Source organism: Lissotriton vulgaris, chromosome 2_1, assembly GCF_964263255.1.
Source record: "Lissotriton vulgaris chromosome 2_1, aLisVul1.2, whole genome shotgun sequence".
NCBI lineage: Eukaryota > Metazoa > Chordata > Amphibia > Caudata > Salamandridae > Lissotriton > Lissotriton vulgaris.
This window is the reverse complement of record NC_141687.1, coordinates 325,159,246-325,173,538: the sequence shown is the minus strand read 5'-3', so window position 1 is coordinate 325,173,538 and position 14,293 is coordinate 325,159,246.

The window sequence follows — 14,293 nt, the reverse complement described above, 5'->3', positions numbered from 1 at the left end:
AGAGTGGTGAATGAACTACCTACTACCGGCTAGAGAAAACGCTTATTATTCTGCCTAAATAGCGGAGCGTAGTGGTGGTCGCAACCACACGTTGCTGTTATGTTATTTGTAGAAGTCCATATTGAAAAGTGTACACCAACGTTTTTGCTTCTTCGTGTTTGAGGGGATATTCCTAGTGATTACAGTGGAAAGAACTTTACTTGATCGAGTGACAATCAGTGGATTTACTCTACAAACTCTTTTAAGGTTTTCTGAACCAATGACATGTGTAGTACTCAAAGATTGATTTAGAGGAACAAGTCATTAGGTTAGGGGTCATTTACAAAGTCCATCTCCACATTATATGGTGTGTATCCTCAAAGGGTTTTCTTTCTGAGATTATAAAACGGTTTGCTATATGTTGTGATAACCATTGTGTTTCCTTTCAGGAAGCTGGACTGATATTCTTTTATGCTTGCTGGAGGAATGTGTACAGCCTCTCAAGGTATTCAGAAGTCTAAAGAGAATTATTGAGAGTAGCCTTATCGTTGGTTGGTGTTATAAAACTTATGCTCTGTCATTTCAGATCCCTTGTCCCTGCTGACCCCTACCCTTCCCCGGTCTCTTTTCATTATTTATCCCTCACCTGATGGTTCGAACCCCCTGTGTATCATTTCAGGGTGTTGGTAACATCATGAGGTGGACCCCTTTGTTCATCAATCGGATCCTGTGGAGCTGGCCCTGACAGAATAACGTGCCCACGATAAATGCTCCACCTGATACGATTGTTGGATAAACATGGCTACCCTAGAGGAAGTGTTACAGGCTCTGGTATTAGTTCAACAGGAGTTGGTAGCCTCTAGAGCAGAAGCTACTGCCTTAAGGGAAAGAGTGGATAGGTTGGCTGGCAATCCCTTTGATGCTGCTACGCTTAATCCCCGTATACAAGTTACGGTACCTCCTCCTATACCGTTGGCAAGCCCTGAGAGATACTCGGGGGATTCATCTAAGACACAGATATTTCTTACACAGATAATGATGCATTTTTCTTGCAAACCCGCATCTTTTCTCAACCACCATTCAAGAGTAGCGTTCGCCATCTCTTACATGATAGGTGATGCAGCAAGTTGGGCTGTCCCACTTGTAAGGAGAGATGACGCTATTCTTTCAGACTGGGGGGCTTTCAGAACCGAGTTTGAGAGGGTGTTTGATAGACGGGCCACTACATTCAGGGCTGACAAAGAATTGATGGAGTTACGACAGGGACGTAATGAATTGATTACCTATTTAACGTCCTTTAACAGATTGGTGGCAGAGTCCTCATGGCCAGAAGAGAAACAGATGTCCATTTACTACCAAGGGCTGCGGGATGGGATGAAAGATGTCATAGCTCAAATAGACCCCCAACCCACTACATGTGCTGGAATGATCAACCTTTCCTTACGGCTTGATGGCAGGATGTCAGAGAGATCAGGGGACAGGAGAAAATGGGACAGAGGTCCTCCTAGGCCTGAGTACCCTAGTAAGAAGGGGCCGTCGGCAGTAGGGGAAGGCCATGAACCTATGGAGATAGGAGCGGTGAGGGCACCCTTAACCAGAGAAGAGAAAGAAACCAGTAGAACCCAGGGGTTGTGTATGTATTGCGGGAGGAAAGGTCATTACGTGAGGGAATGTCCTTCCAAGCCAAAAAATTCAGGGAGTTGGGTTAAGAAAAGATTGGCGGTATCTAGCACCGAGTCAGACAGAAAAGTTAAAGAAGATAGGGATGACCAGACTCCTTTAAAGCTTCCTTCCTTGGTTTGTGAGGTTCTTCAAGATTCTGTATCCCACACAGTTTTGTCCATGTGTCTGGAGAGTCAGCAAGTGGTCCATCAGGTGTTGGTGATGATTGACTCCGGGGCCAGACAGTGGGTTGGTAACATCCCTAAATCTGAAACGCATACCTAGACAACACCCAGAAGAAGTGTGGGCGGTAGATGGGAAAAAAATCCAGGATGATTACAGAACAGACGGAAGAGGTGTTGTTGGTTGTAGAATTGCCAGAAGGGGAACATCGGGACAAGTTAATCCTAAACATAATCGAGGCTCCACAATACGAGGTTATTTTAGGCATGCCCTGGCTTTCATATCATAACCCTGATATTGATTGGAAGGAGAAACGGCTGAGGTTTCCTTCACCTGAATGTCAAGCGCACATGTCAGTACATCCTGTTACTCAGGCGAGAGAGCTGTCTACTCCTTTTCAGGTGGCTACTGCTGCAGAAAAGGAGGTAATATTACCGTGTGAATACCAGTCGTTTGCAGATGTTTTTAGCGAACAACTAGCTAATGAAATACCCCCTCATCGTTCATACGATTGTTGCATCGATATGGTTGAAGGAGCCCTGATGCCCACCTGTCGTGTGTATGCGTTATCTGTGCCTGAAACCAAGCACCTCAAAGAGTATTTAACTCATTATCAAGCTATAGGCTTTATCCGCCCTTCCAAGTCCCCGGCAGCCTCTCCTTAATTTTTCATGGCGAATTGAGGGCTTGTGTTGATTACAGAATGTTGAATAAAAACACTGTCCGTAACAGGTATCCTCTCCCCCTCATTCCTGTGCTGCTAGATCAAGTACGGAAGGCCTGCATTTATACGAAGTTAGATCTTCGGGGGGCGTATCACCTAGTGAGAATGAGGGAGGGTGATGAATGGAAGACGGCTTTTAAAACATGTTACGGATTGTTTGAATATACCGTTATGCCTTTTGGACTGTGTAACGCCCCGGCCGCCTTCCAGTACTTCCTGAATGATGTTTTGAGAGACCTGGTAGACATCAGTGTGGTTGTCTACATTGATGACATCCTGATTTATTCCTGTGATGTAGTGATTCACCAAGAACATGTGACACAGGTTTTACAAAGGCTGAGAGAGAACAAACTGTATTGTAAGCTTAGTAAATGCGAGTTTGGTGTAACTACTGTGGAGTTTCTGGGGGTCATGCTATGTCCTGATGGGTTACAAATGGCAGAAAGAAAGGTGCAAGCAGTACAGTCCTGGCCCACACCTAAAACAGTGAAAGACATCCAATGTTTCCTGGGTTTTGCGAACTATTACAGGAGATTTATAGATGGATTTTCGCGCATAGCTGCACCTCTTTCTCATCTTCTTCGAAAAGGGGTGGGGTTTTGTTGGTCGCAGGAAGCGGATGTTGCTTTTGTCCATCTCAAGAGTGCGTTTGTTACCGCTCCCATATTAGCACATCCGCAACCTGAGTTACCATATATTGTGGAGGCAGATGCCTCGGATGAGGCAGTAGGGGCTATTTTGTCCCAGAGACATATACAAACAGGACATCTCCACCCTGTGGCGTACCTATCAAAAAAGCTGAGTCAAGCAGAGAGAAATTACACAATAGCGGAAAAAGAACTACTTACTATTAAAAAGGCCTTCCAGGAATGGAGACAGTACCTATGGGGGGCCTTGTATCCTGTAACTGTGTTCTCAGACCACCGTAATCTGCAATATATGCGAACAGCTAGACATTTGTCACAGAGGCAGATGCGGTGGATGCTGTTTTTTGCGGAATACAATTTTCTGATAACCTTCCGTCCAGGTGCTGAAAACAGAAAGGCGGATACCTTGTCACGCTTGGGTGATACAATGGAGGTAAAGGCTGATCCTCCAATGGATGCCATTATTGAACCTAGCAAGGTGATTTGTGTGCTCAATGCGGATGTATTCCTGGAGACAATCAAAGGACAAAGGACCGAGGCGGCCTGGAGGGTGTGGAGTAGTAAAGACACCAGACGGTCCCTTGTCCGTGGTCTGCCTTTTGTAATGAACAAATTATTCTTGCCTACCATGGAAAGCAGGAAAAAGGCTTTCGAGTGGTGTCACTCTTCGCCGATGTCTGGGCATCAAGGCATAAAGAAATCAGTGCTCTTGGTTCAGAGGCAGTTCTGGTGGGATACTTTGTCCAGAGACGTGACTCTATGGGTGGGTCAGTGTGAGGTGTGTGCACGTGCAAAGTCCTTGCAGTGTCAGAGCAAGGGGAAACTTATGCCATTACCCACACCGAAGAAACCATGGCAGAGTATCAGTATGGATTTTATCACAGGGTTGCCTTCTGATCATGGACATACAGCTGTGCTGGTGGTGGTAGACAGCCTTACGAAATTGGGTCATTTTATTCCATGCAGAAACCTCCCCACGGCTGGTCAAACAGCGCAGTTGCTTTTGTCTAATGTTTTCCGTTTCCATGGGATCCCTGAAGTCATCGTTTCAGACAGGGGTCCTCAGTTCATTGCAAGCTTTTGGAAGTCATGGTGTTTGGCGTTAAAGATTAAGGCCTCATTGTCAACCAGTTTTCATCCTCAGACGGATGGTCAGACTGAACGGCTTAATCAGACTTTGAAAAAGTATCTGCGTTGCTACGCTGCTGAGGCTCATGACTCCTGGGTGTCCCTGTTGTGGCTAGCTGAATTTGCCTACAATAATGCGTGGCATAGTTCGTTGGGGGTGTCCCCCTTCTACGCCAACTATGGATTCCATGCTCGGACATTGCCTATTAACATTCCTGGGGAAGTTGGTAATCAGCCTTCGGTGTTGAGTTCGGTCCGCCGTTTACATGCGGTCCAAAAGAAAGTGTCTAGGCATTTGGTCCAAGCCAAGCAGGACTACAAGAAATGGGCCGACAAGCATCGAGGTGTGGGACCTGTTTCCCAGGTGGGGGACAGGGTGTGGTTGTCCACCAAAAACATCAGGTTTAAACTCCGTTCAGTGTTCCACCCTAGATACATTGGTCCGTATGTTGTTTTGAAACAGGTTAACCCTGTGGCATATAAACTGAAACTTCCAGCCTCTCTTCGAATACACCCTGTATTTCACTGCAGTTTGTTGAAGCCGGCTTTGGCTGCTCGACGGAAGGCACCTCCTCCGGTGCTGTGCGATGATGGTCTGGAGTATGTGGTACGCTGCATAAAAGACTCTAAACGTCGCAGAGGCGCATTGTGGTACTTGGTGGCCTGGAAAGGCTACTCGGCTGAGGACGACTCCTGGGAGCCATCCGTAAATGTGCATGCCCCTGTTGCTGTCAGATCGTTTCATCGACGGTACCCTGCCAAGCCTGGGCCTAGGAGGCGCTAGGAGAGGGGGCATGCTGTCAGGTTCCTGCATCGCCGCGCCTACCTAACTGTCAGGGACTACAACTCCCATGAACCTTTGCAGGAGGAAGTATATGGGTGGTGGTAGCAGGAAACAAGTTGCACGTTATTCTGAGTCCGTTATTTGTTTTCCTTCGTTGCTGTGTGAAGACCGGCTAGCGTCGTGCTGCTGCCGCTTGCAGATGGGAGCCCTCTAAGACTGCTCGCCCGCTGTGCTATAGGTACTGTTATTTAGGAAAGCCGCTGGGAGCTTTCAGACTCGCGCGCTTTCAGGCTTTGTAGTTTGGAGTCCTTTTGTTATGAGAGAACGCATCGGCTGATGCGTGCCATTTCCGAGACCGGCTGAGCTGGGTTTCATGTTACATGGAGCTACGCGGCGGCTGCTGCTAGTTACCGCTTTTTGTCTTCGTTTGGGTTATTAGCTTTGTCCTGCAAGGAACGGGGAGACTAAAAGTATTGCAGGGAATAGGAATTCCCCCGTGTGTGTTCTTTGGTATTGCTGCAATGACCGGAGTAGAGTGGTGAATTAACTACCTACTACCGGCTAGAGAAAACGCTTATTATTCTGCCTAAATAGCGGAGCGTAGTGGTGGTCGCAACCACACGTTGCTGTTATGTTATTTGTAGAAGTCCATATTGAAAAGTGTACACCAACGTTTTTGCTTCTTCGTGTTTGAGGGGATATTCCTAGTGATTACAGTGGAAAGAACTTTACTTGATCGAGTGACAATCAGTGGATTTACTCTACAAACTCTTTTAAGGTTTTCTGAACCAATGACATGTGTAGTACTCAAAGATTGATTTAGAGGAACAAGTCATTAGGTTAGGGGTCATTTACAAAGTCCATCTCCACATTATATGGTGTGTATCCTCAAAGGGTTTTCTTTCTGAGATTATAAAACGGTTTGCTATATGTTGTGATAACCATTGTGTTTCCTTTCAGGAAGCTGGACTGATATTCTTTTATGCTTGCTGGAGGAATGTGTACAGCCTCTCAAGGTATTCAGAAGTCTAAAGAGAATTATTGAGAGTAGCCTTATCGTTGGTTGGTGTTATAAAACTTATGCTCTGTCATTTCAGATCCCTTGTCCCTGCTGACCCCTACCCTTCCCCGGTCTCTTTTCATTATTTATCCCTCACCTGATGGTTCGAACCCCCTGTGTATCATTTCAGGGTGTTGGTAACATCAGGAGGTGGACCCCTTTGTTCATCAATCGGATCCTGTGGAGCTGGCCCTGACAGAATAACGTGCCCACGATAAATGCTCCACCTGATACGATTGTTGGATAAACATGGCTACCCTAGAGGAAGTGTTACAGGCTCTGGTATTAGTTCAACAGGAGTTGGTAGCCTCTAGAGCAGAAGCTACTGCCTTAAGGGAAAGAGTGGATAGGTTGGCTGGCAATCCCTTTGATGCTGCTACGCTTAATCCCCGTATACAAGTTACGGTACCTCCTCCTATACCGTTGGCAAGCCCTGAGAGATACTCTGGGGATTCATCTAAGACACAGATATTTCTTACGCAGATAATGATGCATTTTTCTTGCAAACCCGCATCTTTTCTCAACCACCATTCAAGAGTAGCGTTCGCCATCTCTTACATGATAGGTGATGCAGCAAGTTGGGCTGTCCCACTTGTAAGGAGAGATGACGCTATTCTTTCAGACTGGGGGGCTTTCAGAACCGAGTTTGAGAGGGTGTTTGATAGACGGGCCACTACATTCAGGGCTGACAAAGAATTGATGGAGTTACGACAGGGACGTAATGAATTGATTACCTATTTAACGTCCTTTAACAGATTGGTGGCAGAGTCCTCATGGCCAGAAGAGAAACAGATGTCCATTTACTACCAAGGGCTGCGGGATGGGATGAAAGATGTCATAGCTCAAATAGACCCCCAACCCACTACATGTGCTGGAATGATCAACCTTTCCTTACGGCTTGATGGCAGGATGTCAGAGAGATCAGGGGACAGGAGAAAATGGGACAGAGGTCCTCCTAGGCCTGAGTACCCTAGTAAGAAGGGGCCGTCGGCAGTAGGGGAAGGCCATGAACCTATGGAGATAGGAGCGGTGAGGGCACCCTTAACCAGAGAAGAGAAAGAAACCAGTAGAACCCAGGGGTTGTGTATGTATTGCGGGAGGAAAGGTCATTACGTGAGGGAATGTACTTCCAAGCCAAAAAATTCAGGGAGTTGGGTTAAGAAAAGATTGGCGGTATCTAGCACCGAGTCAGACAGAAAAGTTAAAGAAGATAGGGATGACCAGACTCCTTTAAAGCTTCCTTCCTTGGTTTGTGAGGTTCTTCAAGATTCTGTATCCCACACAGTTTTGTCCATGTGTCTGGAGAGTCAGCTAGTGGTCCATCAGGTGTTGGTGATGATTGACTCCGGGGCCAGACAGTGGGTTGGTAACATCCCTAAATCTGAAACGCATACCTAGACAACACCCAGAAGAAGTGTGGGCGGTAGATGGGAAAAAAATCCGGGATGATTACAGAACAGACGGAAGAGGTGTTGTTGGTTGTAGAATTGCCAGAAGGGGAACATCGGGACAAGTTAATCCTAAACATAATCGAGGCTCCACAATACGAGGTTATTTTAGGCATGCCCTGGCTTTCATATCATAACCCTGATATTGATTGGAAGGAGAAAAGGCTGAGGTTTCCTTCACCTGAATGTCAAGCGCACATGTCAGTACATCCTGTTACTCAGGCGAGAGAGCTGTCTACTCCTTTTCAGGTGGCTACTGCTGCAGAAAAGGAGGTAATATTACCGTGTGAATACCAGTCGTTTGCAGATGTTTTTAGCGAACAACTAGCTAATGAAATACCCCCTCATCGTTCATACGATTGTTGCATCGATATGGTTGAAGGAGCCCTGATGCCCACCTGTCGTGTGTATGCGTTATCTGTGCCTGAAACCAAGCACCTCAAAGAGTATTTAACTCATTATCAAGCTATAGGCTTTATCCGCCCTTCCAAGTCCCCGGCAGCCTCTCCTTAATTTTTCATAGCGAAAGCAAATGGCGAATTGAGGGCTTGTGTTGATTACAGAATGTTGAATAAAAACACTGTCCGTAACAGGTATCCTCTCCCCCTCATTCCTGTGCTGCTAGATCAAGTACGGAAGGCCTGCATTTATACGAAGTTAGATCTTCGGGGGGCGTATCACCTAGTGAGAATGAGGGAGGGTGATGAATGGAAGACGGCTTTTAAAACATGTTACGGATTGTTTGAATATACCGTTATGCCTTTTGGACTGTGTAACGCCCCGGCCGCCTTCCAGTACTTCCTGAATGATGTTTTGAGAGACCTGGTAGACATCAGTGTGGTTGTCTACATTGATGACATCCTGATTTATTCCTGTGATGTAGTGATTCACCAAGAACATGTGACACAGGTTTTACAAAGGCTGAGAGAGAACAAACTGTATTGTAAGCTTAGTAAATGCGAGTTTGGTGTAACTACTGTGGAGTTTCTGGGGGTCATGCTATGTCCTGATGGGTTACAAATGGCAGAAAGAAAGGTGCAAGCAGTACAGTCCTGGCCCACACCTAAAACAGTGAAAGACATCCAATGTTTCCTGGGTTTTGCGAACTATTACAGGAGATTTATAGATGGATTTTCGCGCATAGCTGCACCTCTTTCTCATCTTCTTCGAAAAGGGGTGGGGTTTTGTTGGTCGCAGGAAGCGGATGCTGCTTTTGTCCATCTCAAGAGTGCGTTTGTTACCGCTCCCATATTAGCACATCCGCAACCTGAGTTACCATATATTGTGGAGGCAGATGCCTCGGATGAGGCAGTAGGGGCTATTTTGTCCCAGAGACATATACAAACAGGACATCTCCACCCTGTGGCGTACCTATCAAAAAAGCTGAGTCAAGCAGAGAGAAATTACACAATAGCGGAAAAAGAACTACTTACTATTAAAAAGGCCTTCCAGGAATGGAGACAGTACCTATGGGGGGCCTTGTATCCTGTAACTGTGTTCTCAGACCACCGTAATCTGCAATATATGCGAACAGCTAGACATTTGTCACAGAGGCAGATGCGGTGGATGCTGTTTTTTGCGGAATACAATTTTCTGATAACCTTCCGTCCAGGTGCTGAAAACAGAAAGGCGGATACCTTGTCACGCTTGGGTGATACAATGGAGGTAAAGGCTGATCCTCCAATGGATGCCATTATTGAACCTAGCAAGGTGATTTGTGTGCTCAATGCGGATGTATTCCTGGAGACAATCAAAGGACAAAGGACCGAGGCGGCCTGGAGGGTGTGGAGTAGTAAAGACACCAGACGGTCCCTTGTCCGTGGTCTGCCTTTTGTAATGAACAAATTATTCTTGCCTACCATGGAAAGCAGGAAAAAGGCTTTCGAGTGGTGTCACTCTTCGCCGATGTCTGGGCATCAAGGCATAAAGAAATCAGTGCTCTTGGTTCAGAGGCAGTTCTGGTGGGATACTTTGTCCAGAGACGTGACTCTATGGGTGGGTCAGTGTGAGGTGTGTGCACGTACAAAGTCCTTGCAGTGTCAGAGCAAGGGGAAACTTATGCCATTACCCACACCGAAGAAACCATGGCAGAGTATCAGTATGGATTTTATCACAGGGTTGCCTTCTGATCATGGACATACAGCTGTGCTGGTGGTGGTAGACAGCCTTACGAAATTGGGTCATTTTATTCCATGCAGAAACCTCCCCACGGCTGGTCAAACAGCGCAGTTGCTTTTGTCTAATGTTTTCCGTTTCCATGGGATCCCTGAAGTCATCGTTTCAGACAGGGGTCCTCAGTTCATTGCAAGCTTTTGGAAGTCATGGTGTTTGGCGTTAAAGATTAAGGCCTCATTGTCAACCAGTTTTCATCCTCAGACGGATGGTCAGACTGAACGGCTTAATCAGACTTTGAAAAAGTATCTGCGTTGCTACGCTGCTGAGGCTCATGACTCCTGGGTGTCCCTGTTGTGGCTAGCTGAATTTGCCTACAATAATGCGTGGCAGAGTTCGTTGGGGGTGTCCCCCTTCTACGCCAACTATGGATTCCATGCTCGGACATTGCCTATTAACATTCCTGGGGAAGTGGGTAATCAGCCTTCGGTGTTGAGTTCGGTCCGCCGTTTACATGCGGTCCAAAAGAAAGTGTCTAGGCATTTGGTCCAAGCCAAGCAGGACTACAAGAAATGGGCCGACAAGCATCGAGGTGTGGGACCTGTTTACCAGGTGGGGGACAGGGTGTGGTTGTCCACCAAAAACATCAGGTTTAAACTCCGTTCAGTGTTCCACCCTAGATACATTGGTCCGTATGTTGTTTTGAAACAGGTTAACCCTGTGGCATATAAACTGAAACTTCCAGCCTCTCTTCGAATACACCCTGTATTTCACTGCAGTTTGTTGAAGCCGGCTTTGGCTGCTCGACGGAAGGCACCTCCTCCGGTGCTGTGCGATGATGGTCTGGAGTATGTGGTACGCTGCATAAAAGACTCTAAACGTCGCAGAGGCGCATTGTGGTACTTGGTGGCCTGGAAAGGCTACTCGGATGAGGACGACTCCTGGGAGCCATCCGTAAATGTGCATGCCCCTGTTGCTGTCAGATCGTTTCATCGACGGTACCCTGCCAAGCCTGGGCCTAGGAGGCGCTAGGAGAGGGGGCATGCTGTCAGGTTCCTGCATCGCCGCGCCTACCTAACTGTCAGGGACTACAACTCCCATGAACCTTTGCAGGAGGAAGTATATGGGTGGTGGTAGCAGGAAACAAGTTGCACGTTATTCTGAGTCCGTTATTTGTTTTCCTTCGTTGCTGTGTGAAGACCGGCTAGCGTCGTGCTGCTGCCGCTTGCAGATGGGAGCCCTCTAAGACTGCTCGCCCGCTGTGCTAAAGGTACTGTTATTTAGGAAAGCCGCTGGGAGCTTTCAGACTCGCGCGCTTTCAGGCTTTGTAGTTTGGAGTCCTTTTGTTATGAGAGAACGCATCGGCTGATGCGTGCCATTTCCGAGACCGGCTGAGCTGGGTTTCATGTTACACGGAGCTACGCGGCGGCTGCTGCTAGTTACCGCTTTTTGTCTTCGTTTGGGTTATTAGCTTTGTCCTGCAAGGAACGGGGAGACTAAAAGTATTGCAAGGAATAGGAATTCCCCGTGTGTGTTCTTTGGTATTGCTGCAATGACCGGAGTAGAGTGGTGAATTAACTACCTACTACCGGCTAGAGAAAACGCTTATTATTCTGCCTAAATAGCGGAGCGTAGTGGTGGTCGCAACCACACGTTGCCGTTATGTTATTTGTAGAAGTCCATATTGAAAAGTGTACACCAACGTTTTTGCTTCTTCGTGTTTAAGGGGATATTCCTAGTGATTACAGTGGAAAGAACTTTACTTGATCGAGTGGCAATCAGTGGATTTACTCTACAAACTCTTTTAAGGTTTTCTGAACCAATGACATGTGTAGTACTCAAAGATTGATTTAGAGGAACAAGTCATTAGGTTAGGGGTCATTTACAAAGTCCATCTCCACATTATATGGTGTGTATCCTCAAAGGGTTTTCTTTCTGAGATTATAAAACGGTTTGCTATATGTTGTGATAACCATTGTGTTTCCTTTCAGGAAGCTGGACTGATATTCTTTTATGCTTGCTGGAGGAATGTGTACAGCCTCTCAAGGTATTCAGAAGTCTAAAGAGAATTATTGAGAGTAGCCTTATCGTTGGTTGGTGTTATAAAACTTATTCTCTGTCATTTCAGATCCCTTGTCCCTGCTGACCCCTACCCTTCCCCGGTCTCTTTTCATTATTTATCCCTCACCTGATGGTTCGAACCCCCTGTGTATCATTTCAGGGTGTTGGTAACATCAGGAGGTGGACCCCTTTGTTCATCAATCGGATCCTGTGGAGCTGGCCCTGACAGCGTGCTTATTAAGTCCTAGTGCAAGCAACAAGTACTGTGGATCTATTCTTCAAAGCCTTTTTAGGTCTCGGCTCAACGCGCGGAAGCGCGTCTCGCCGAGATCTTTTGTTAGCGAGTGTGCTTTCCAGGAGACAGTTTCAGCCACGCTCATCCTTGGAGCCGATTTGAAACGTTACCGCGCGCTGTGGCCAGGCGCTGTCTCCTGGGAAGCTCAAGCACCACACACGCATGCGCATACACACACACAAGCGCCCATGCACGCACGCACATACATACATACAGAGACACCCCCCTGACACATACACACACATGCGCACACACACACAAGTGCACCGAGGCCCCCCCTCCCTCCCCCGCCGTCACCGTCGCACACAGACATACACAAACGAGCATACACGCACACACACACAAGTGCACCAAGCCCCCCAGCCTTTTGGAACTTACCTGGCCAATGTCGGGGACTCTGCTCTCAGCACGCGGCGCCCAACCTCCTGCTGGCGCGGCCCCGGGGCTCCACACCGCTCACAGGAGCCCCGGGCGCGAGACGCATTTGACTCCGCCTGCCTCCTCTTACGGTCTGGACGTGGCCCCGCCCACGTCACAGGCGACCGTGCCTGACTTCCGGGGCACAGTGTTCATTAATACAAATGTTTTTATACCACGTGTGACATTCGTTTTCTATTTTTTCCTCGTTCTGCTTTTCCATTGACGGAATATTTATACAAACGAGTAACGGAATGCAGTATGTACTTTCACAGTGACACAATATCTGAGTCATTCAAATAGGGTCCCATGTCTGCCAAAGGGAACAATGCCGTTTCTGTAGGTTATCTTAAACTAGTTATGACGTGTTGGCCTTTGTACGCTAGGTATTTTAGTGTTAAGCCATACCCATATCAGCATAGTTATAATATGCCTCTCAGTCTAACGTGCTGTAAGCTCGGGGCTCGCTGGCTCGCCACGTGCCTGTCTGGCAGCTCTGCTGTGCCTGTATTGGCAGCGACGTAAAAGATTTTTGAAAACTTTCACAGATGGGTGGTGGTCTAGAACATATCTTGACGAATCCATTTCGCGGCCCATCGAAAAATACCGCGCGTGCCACCCAACTGCATTTATCCAAGAGCCCCTCTCGGAGGAGCGCGTGTGCCTGGGTACTTGTTATGCTGTTTCTGGACACGGGGCACTTTTTACGGTTGACCCGACGCGCTGGAGATGATGCTGATGCGGCGGGTTGCTTTGCAGAATGTGCAGTAAAGCACTGCTGCCGCCGACCCTTTCCTGTGAGGAGACATGCGTCCCTTCCCTGTCACAGCGCCAGGCGCGCTGCCCGAAGCCCCCCTCTTAATAAGTGATGCGTTTAATCAAACGGAGAAGAGAGGATAAAAGCACAGTGCTAGTGCAATGAGTGAAACAAAACTGTAATATGTCCCCCTACATCCAAAACACAGTCTTACATCGTAGGTGCCAAGAAATATATGAGAGTACCTACATACTGCATCCGGCCGTGAAGGGCATTTACACTACGGAAGGGAGAATGCAGAGTAGTGAGTGCTGAGTAGTGTGTGCAGAGTAGTGTGTGCAGAGTAGTGTGTGCAGAGTAGTGTGTGCAGAGTAGTGAGTGCAGAGTAGTGAGTGCAGAGTAGTGAGTGCAGAGTAGTGAGTAGTGAGTGCTGAGTAGTGAGTGCAGAGTAGTGAGTAGTGAGTGCAGAGTAGTGAGTAGTGAGTGCAGAGTAGTGAGTGCAGAGTAGTGAGTGCAGAGTAGTGAGTGCAAGTGCAGAGTAGTGAGTGCAGAGTAGTGAGTGCAGAGCAGTGAGTGCAGAGTAGTGAGTGCAGAGTAGAGAGTAGTGAGTGCAGAGTGGTGAGTAGTGAGTAGTGAGTGCAGAGTAGTGAGTGCAGAGTAGTGAGTGCAGAGTAGTGAGTGCAGAGTAGTGAGTGAGTGCAGAGTAGTGAGTGAGTGCAGAGTAGTGAGTGAGTGCAGAGTAGTGAGTGAGTGCAGAGTAGTAAGTGCAGAGTGCAGAGTAGTGAGTGCAGAGTGCAGAGTAGTGAGTGCAGAGTGCAGAGTAGTGAGTGCAGAGTAGTGAGTGCAGAGTGCAGAGTAGTGAGTGCAGAGTGCAGAGTGCAGAGTAGTGAGTGCAGAGTGAGTGTGCAGAATGCAGAATAGTGAGTGCAGAGTAGTGAGTGCAGAGTGAGTGTGCAGAATGCAGAGTAGTGAGTGCAGAGTGAGTGTGCAGAATGCAGAGTAGTGAGTGCAGAGTGAGTGTGCAGAATGCAGAATA